The sequence below is a fragment of the Lycium ferocissimum genome, chromosome 4, assembly GCF_029784015.1.
Source record: "Lycium ferocissimum isolate CSIRO_LF1 chromosome 4, AGI_CSIRO_Lferr_CH_V1, whole genome shotgun sequence".
Lineage (NCBI taxonomy): Eukaryota > Viridiplantae > Streptophyta > Magnoliopsida > Solanales > Solanaceae > Lycium > Lycium ferocissimum.
The window spans coordinates 1182362-1190581 of record NC_081345.1 but is presented as its reverse complement, the minus strand read 5'-3'; positions in this window follow the sequence as shown (position 1 = coordinate 1190581).

The following is an 8220-nucleotide window of genomic DNA, read 5'->3' as shown; positions in this document are numbered from 1 at the left end:
AACTTTGGGGGAAAAAATATATGAAAAGTAAAACCCCCAATCATAAATACACCCCGGAAAACATAGTCATACCCGTAACCCCCCCCGGAACGACTCGACCCCGTCATCCGGTGCAAGCGGCCTTTGGGCACCAAGATCCCCCCGGGCCCCTACCTGGCCCGCCGGAATCGGGAACCCGCCCCTTTGTGACGTACCTGATGGTGCCAGTCTGCCGCCGAACCCCGCTGGCCGAACCCCACCTCTACAAGATCTTCGCTCTAGCCTCGCATCAAGTGTCTTGTCTCGCTTCCACAAATATAGCAATACGCATCCGTGCCCTGGGCGTACGGCTCCCTAAGTGCAATTTTCTTCGCACCGACCGCATCGTAGAACCGGTGGTCTTCCCTGACCGTAATCTCTCCCAACCGATAGCCCGGGGCCTCGAACTCGGCCCTGTCCTGAACGGAAAGAGCGATCAAATTTCCTGCCTGTGAACCGGGGAGGTGCACTCGTCACTGACTGGCCTGAGTGCCTAGTGTTATATCCCATATTTTGAACAACGGGACAACTTGAGTGAATTACGATAAGTTGAGGACTAGACTATCCCAAGAGACAAAGTAGAGACTTTTGTATGTCTTAAAAGCCTAATTGTGTATGATTTTATTGGCATGAAAATTTTAAGGAAACATTTGGGAACAAATTCCATTTTTAGTAAGTATGCTATTTTTGGAAAATTGAAAAATTAAAAAAAAAAAAAAAAAAAAACAGTGAGCATGTGGCCGGCCACTCTGGGGTGGGCTATGGCCACATGGATGGTTAAAAATTGGTAAGTTAAAAGATGACTAATAAGTCATCTTCCTCATTTGCATTCTAGAAAAATCAAGAAAAAACCTTCGAGGAAAAAAAGGGTATTCGCCATCCCCTAGAAATTCAAGACAAAAATCTAGCCAAGAAAAAAAAATTGTTTCTTCAAGCAAACTTACTAATTGAAGGTGTTTCTTCAGTTCACGGACGGGCAGTAGGTTCCGGGTACCGAGGCCACCCGTACCTCGATCTACTTATTGTGGGAGACGCCTGGGAGTGTTACCGTGCACACGCTCGTTTTACCCGCGACCGTCGGGGCCACGTGATGAGAGATTGCCCGTTCGGGGGGCGGTGCGAGGGGTGCGGCAGCCCACGGCGGTTCGAGTGCCGGTTCATCCTCATCGTCGCAGAGCGCGCCCCGGCGGGCGTACGCCCGCGCTTGCACGGCGGAGTCGCGAGAGGCCGTGGCGGGGCGTCCGCTCTAGCGGTCCTTCGAACCGACGTATATGCATTGGCCAGCCATCAGGATCAGGAGGCGTCGCCTAATGTGGTTACAGGTACATTATTGGTTTTCTCTCGAGCTGTTTATGCATTGATAGATCCAGGCTCTACTTTATCATATATTTCCCCTCTTGTTGCTAATAAAATTGGGATAGAATCTGAACCAATAGAACCATTTGAGGTAGCAACTCGGTAGGGGATTATTATAGCCGGACAAGCATATAGAGATTGCTCGATAATTATCCAGGACCGTTGCACTAAAGCGTATCCGGTAGAACTTGATATGACCGAATTCGATGTGATTATGGGTATGGGTGGCCGGCCTTGTTGTTATGCTAATGTTGATTGTCAAAAGAAAGTAGTCCGTCTGAATCTGATTCCCGGTTATAGAGTGTAATACAACATCGCCGAGGGGTAAGTTTATTTCATACCTCAAGGCAAGAAAAATGATCGAAAAGGCTACATTTATCATCCGGTTCGCGCACATGATCTAAAAAGCCGAAACACCGACTATTCAACCGGATTTCCGGTGGTTAGTGAATTCCTGGGATGTATTCCCGGATAGCTTCTGTGTCTTCTCCCCGAACGGGAGATACAATTCACGATAGATGTCTTGCCGGACACTACGACCCTATATCTGTTCCTCCGCACAGAATAGCACTTGCGTAATTAAAGAATTAAAAGAGTAGTTGAGAGATTTATTAGAGAGAGTTAAGTTTCATCCGACCCAAAGACGTCACCCCGGGGAGCGCCGGTATTGTTCGTGAAAAGAAGAAAGACGGGTCGCCGCGGGATGTGTATTGATTATAAAGCACTCGAATAAGGTAACTATAAAGAATAAATACCCCCTCCCCAGGATTGACGATTTGTTTGACCAAATTTTGTTAGGAGCTAAATGTTTTTCAAAGATAGATTCATGCCCCATACCACCAAAAAGAGTACGAGAGGCGATATTCCCAAGACAAAGATTCAGACCGGTATTTAGCATTATGAATTTAGAGTGATGTCTTTCGGGCCGACTAATGCTCGGCGGTATTCATGGATCTAATGAATCGGGTATTGTGCCGTTCTGGATATGTTCGTGATCGTATTTATTGATGATAATTCCGGTTTATTCTCGGCCGAGGAAGAACACGCGGATCATTCCGAGGACGGTACTTGGGTACTCCGACATCGTAAATTATATGCTAAATTTTCTAAATGTGAATTCTGGCCGACATCGTGGCATTCTTGGGACATATTATTGGAGCCGACGGATCCGGCGGATACCCGTAAGCATCGAAGCCGTGAAGAATTGGCCCCGACCTACGACGCCTACTGAGGTGCGTAGCTTCCTGGGATTGGCTGGTTATTACAGAAGATTTGTGGAGAAATTTGCTTCAATTTCAGCGCCTTTAACAAGGCTAACTCAGAAGGTGTCACGACCCAACCCCGTAGGTCGTGACTAGTGCCCGAGTTGGGCACCCATACGCACTCAATAACCGAAATCAGCATACAAACAATCTACACCGACATAGAGATCATACGTGGTTCCAAACTGTCACATACTAGCATATGAGCCGCACAAAAGCCGGTAAGGCTATCATAATATACATAACGTAGCAAAGCATACATATACGCAACCGACAAGGCTGCCACGGCGGATGGGCCGCCCAAACACAACTTACTCAACGCATTCGAACAAAACTGTACATAACCCACATCCATGTCTACAGACCTCTAATACAACGAATCGAGGATGACGGGACGGGGGCCCCCGCCGTACCTGTAATAAAACATAATCATATACATCGGAAGAGTATGCATCCAAAATACGGGCTCCCGAACGAATGAGCACTCGAACAAGAGAATGGAAATCCCACGCCGGTGGATCACCAAAACGCTTATCCGTACCGCGTACATGGAAACGGCCCCCCCGAAGAAAGGGTCGCAAGAATATGTACTTGGTAAATGTAAAGCAGAAGTACGTAAACGAAGTCATAACCGAAGTAAGGTGTACGTAACGTGAGCATAATCACCCAAATACCAAAGTACTTCTATCCGAAATACAAATCATACATAAGCGATGGTGGTAGACGAATATAACCATCGAATGCCCAAAATGCTTAGCTTTATTTTGAAAAACATTTTGTCCACATGTAAGATAGAACATATCATATAAACGGACGTTAACCGAATGCCGAGGAACGTACGGCCCGATCCATAAATAAAATAATAGTGCCGAGGAACGTACGGCCCGATCCATATATCATATAATAACAGTAATGCCGAGGAACGTACGGCCCGATCCATATATATAATAATCATTTATCACATCACGCCGTCATATGTCATATCGTATCAGATTATCATATCATCAAACATCATATCACATATCACATACGGTCCGCAATGGGACTGTTATATCCCGTATTTTCACATATTCAGAAATTTTGGAATAATTGTGACTTATAAGGAATAAGGCCATATTTTCATTCTATTTGATACATATGTTGTTGCTTATGAGAAGTGTGGACGCGGAAGCGTCGGGGAAGGCTAAGGGCGAAATTGAAATTTTGAAAATTAGTTTCGGGAATTACAAAACAAGAATGATAACCAATTGGGCTTAAAAAGATGAAGAGAAAATTAAAGCCCAAAAGAGAGGGGTGGCCGGCCATCTTATGGCCAAGCCCACAAGTTAATAAATTTTCCATGTGCCAAATTAATATAAGGATCATCATCCTTAGAAACTTCAAGAAAAATAAGACAAGGAGAAAAAAAAGCAAGAAGAGCAAAATGAAGGCCATTCGGCCATAGCTCCAATTTTTGCCCCTTTGAAATCTTCTCCCAAAAATTATTTTCTTGTGGTATTTCCACTAATTCAAGGGTCCTTTACAACTTGGTGTAATTATTTTGGAAGATGGGGAGCTTGTTTCATCAATTTAACACCTTAGCCAAGTGAAGAAGTTTGGAGAAAAAGGTAAGAATTAATTCCTTTTTATCATGTTATGAAGGTTTGTTTATGTTGTAGTATGTAGAAATGAGTAGAATCTATGAAAATATGGGAGTTTGCAAAATGGGTGTGCATGTGTGCATGTGGCCGTGTGTGTGCATTGTTGTGTAGTTAAGATGAGTTGAATTTTATGTATTATTCTAGTTGTGGTTATGGTGAAATTCACATTGGAGATGAAAGTTGGATGAATTTGATTGGGGTTGGAAATATGGAATGTAGCCGTGTGGTGTAGGGAGGTAGAATAGAAATGGATTAATTTTGTTTAGTATGTTAATTGTGTTGTTGTGATCCTTATAATGTAAAGGAAGGCTAGATGGTTTAATTTGGCATTGAAGTTGATTGTAGAAGATTATGTTATTTTAGAATGACTTTATGATATTATGGAAATGAAGTTGTTAAAGTGTGAATTATTGTTGTTGGTTATGAATTTGTAAGTAGAAAATGTGTTGTGATGGTTTTGTTGCATATGTAGGAATTTTGGGTGGAATATGGAATTGATGGAATTGTGAATATTGGATATATGGCTTGGAATATTCTTGGCCTGTGTTTGAATGATCTTAAATTAGTATATGAACATGAAAATATTAATATAGATTTGAAATACAAGTTGGATTGGAAGTTGTTGCATTATTTGGAAAAGAAAACTATTTATGTTAGAATGCGTTTTTAGTCGATTGCTGATGTTGTTGGTGTTGTGGTTGGTATGGTTGCTGCTAATTTGGCCGAGTTTAAATCTCGGGATGTTGAATTTATAGGGGAAATGTCACGAAATTTCGGTAGACAAATATGGATTTAAGTTTGAATTCATAAAAGCTTGAAACTCATATTTGGTAATTGTGACCAAATTGTAGATTTTGGCGAACTTGAGATTCGATTTCGGAGACGAGTAGGAAGCGGAAGAGGTATGTAAAGCTATCCCTTTTCTTCTTTTGGCATGTCCTAGACATACTAGGTTGAGATTTGAGCCTCGGGGCAATTCTGTTCATAGAAATCCGAGTCTGATTCTAGGCACTATTCATTCAATGTAACTGAATTATAATTCCTATGTTTTGTTGGAAAACTATCCGAACATCCATAATTTGCACAAATGTGATAGAATTGTTTTGAAATTTACATGGATGACTCCATAGAGTCTAATGTTAGTAATTTGTGTCCGCCACCTCGACTTGACCCGAGGTGCGCCCACTAGCCCCGAGACTCCTTCGTTTGCCCTAATACACTTATCTTTGTATAATGTCGGGAAAAGACCTTTGCTTATTATTTTGGCTACTATAGAACAACGTTTTGATTGCTCCATGATATTCTGATTTATATTTTAAACTATAAATACGATTTCAAAAGTATTTTTGTGAGATAAGCTCCGTGTTGATCAGTTGTTTTGACTAGCTTACCCAACGGGTTACCATATGATTATGTCAAGTGTCATAAATGCTTTGATATGTAAATTGCATTAGTTTCCGCACTACTCTGCTTGTGCCTATACTATGACATCGTTCGCCGGCTCCCGGGCCGGCCAGGATCGTGCGCACTATGATAAATTCGGTAGTACGCTGTGTTACGGTTCCCGAGACCTCGCCATAGGGCCGGGTTCCGTTTATGGAGTTATGCTGTGATATGGCTTATGATATGTTTGATGATATGATATGTTGTATTCGGGGTGTACGGAGATTTGAAACCTTCTGGAGTATGCTGTGTGTGGCACCAGCGTCGGAGTGGTGACCACGTTCCCGAGCCTTATGCATGATCTCTCGTTTTGCATTATGTACATATGTCTTCTCGCATGTGTTTGGTATATATTGATCCGAGATTCTCTCTCTCGTACCTTTCACTTCGTTATGGTTTGGATTCTCGATTACTTTATGCTTTACATACTCAAGACATCTTTCGCATCGACCCCTTTCTGGGGTCGCGTTTCATGCCCGCAGTACGCAGGTTCGTGATCCGCCGCCTGTAGGCCACACATTCTCGCTATTACGCAGTGCTCCTTTTGTCCGGAGCCCATATGTTGGTACCTATCTTCTCGCGATGTTTATGCTTTTTGTATATTTGATTATTTGGGGTACGGCGGGGCCCGTCCCGTCATATGTTTCTCGTTTCGATTTGTAGAGGCTCGTAGTCATATAAGTGTGGGCCGCGGGTCATGCGTGTGTTCGTTTGTTTATAATCCGTGTCTTACACGCCGGTCCCGTTTGCTACTATGGCCAAAACGGCCCATTTGTCCGTATACGTGTATGTGTCCGGCGATGGATATTCCGCCAAACTATCAGATTTGGATGCGGCCTAAATGGCCCGTACTTTTGTATATGTGTGTATATCTGTTCGGTGATGTGTATTCCGCCGCCCCTTCTGACTATGATATGATAATTTTTGCACGCGCGACCGCTTAAGATAATATTTGCTTTTTAATCCTTCGAGATAATTAAAATGAAAGTTTGAGTTAGATAAAAAATATGACGAGTTAGTATGTACGTCTGTTTGGGGTGTCCAAGTAGGACATCAGTCGCGGCCCACGGAGCTGGGTCGTGACAGGGACCCGGCGGACAGAACGTGGTCGCCACTCCATCTGGATGCCACAACACATCATACTTCAGAAGGTTTTATATCTCCGAACATCTCCGTCACATATCATAACATATATACACGGTACCCGGCCAAGAGGGGCTCGGCGTACCGGTCACATCATACTTCATATCACATCATACTTCGGAAACACATCATACTTCAGAATAGTGCGCAGGATAACAACCGGCCCGGGATCCGGTGAAGGATGTAACAACAAAACGCACGAGAAGAATCGTAAGTAGCCAAATGCATACAATTCATTATTACAAACTCAACAGAATCACCAAAGCGAACTATTATTTCAAAACCAAGACAATCGTCAAATCAAATTTCCTCCGAATGTCGCTCGGAACATATCAAACCGAACTTCAGAAATCATAACCACGTATCCCAATCACATGCATAGAAATCCCCATTTCAGACTTAACAGATAAATAAGTAATCATACTCGAGGGTCGGAAAAATAGTCATATTGAGTTCTTTCAAAAACCATTAGAATTTTATGTGTTAAGATCGCGAGACCCACGGACGAGCGTCAACCCAATCCGGGCCCGCCTACGAAAATCATAGTTATCATATATTATCAAATCATCATTACAAATTCAAAAGATAAGTAAACTGATCGCACTCAAAATCGGAATAATAATCATATCATATCCTTTCCAAAAATCGTTGGAAGTACATAAGAAAAGTCGCGGGGCCCACGGAGAGGTGTCGACTCAAGTCGGGCCCGCCTACAAAAATCATAGTCTTTATACGTCATAGAATCATATACGAGCATATCGAAGCCATCCGGTTCTGTCTGTGAAAGTTACGGACGTTCGTAGTTTTCGGGGTCGTTTAGGAACGAAACTCTTTTAAGAAAGAAAACCCAACTTTTATGCAACTTTTGAAAATCAAACATGCAAAGACATATAAATCATAGCTTGACCCCATAAGGATACCAACATCAAAAGCAAATACGACTCATAAACGTACTCGGATTTTTAAGAATAGAATTTCCCCCAAAGCTCATACATATCGTAACTTAGCCATATCTAAGACATGCCAAAAGAAGGAAGGTAAGCTTCACATACCTCGAAGGCTCTCAACGCTAGCTCAAACTCAAGCTAGTCCAAATCAAACCTATGTCTCGGGCTGCCCAAAGTCTACATAACATCAATAAGCATCAACGTTACTATATGCGTTTAGAAGCTCATTTCCAAATTAGCACATAATTCTACGGAAATTTGGGCAGCATTTCCCCTGTAAATAGGCCACCCCGAGAATTTAACTCGGCCAAAATCAACAACAACAACAACAACAACCAACCTAGAAACATTTATAATCCGTCCGAAAGGCAATATGACATTAATAACTCTCTTTTTCATCATTCAACAACT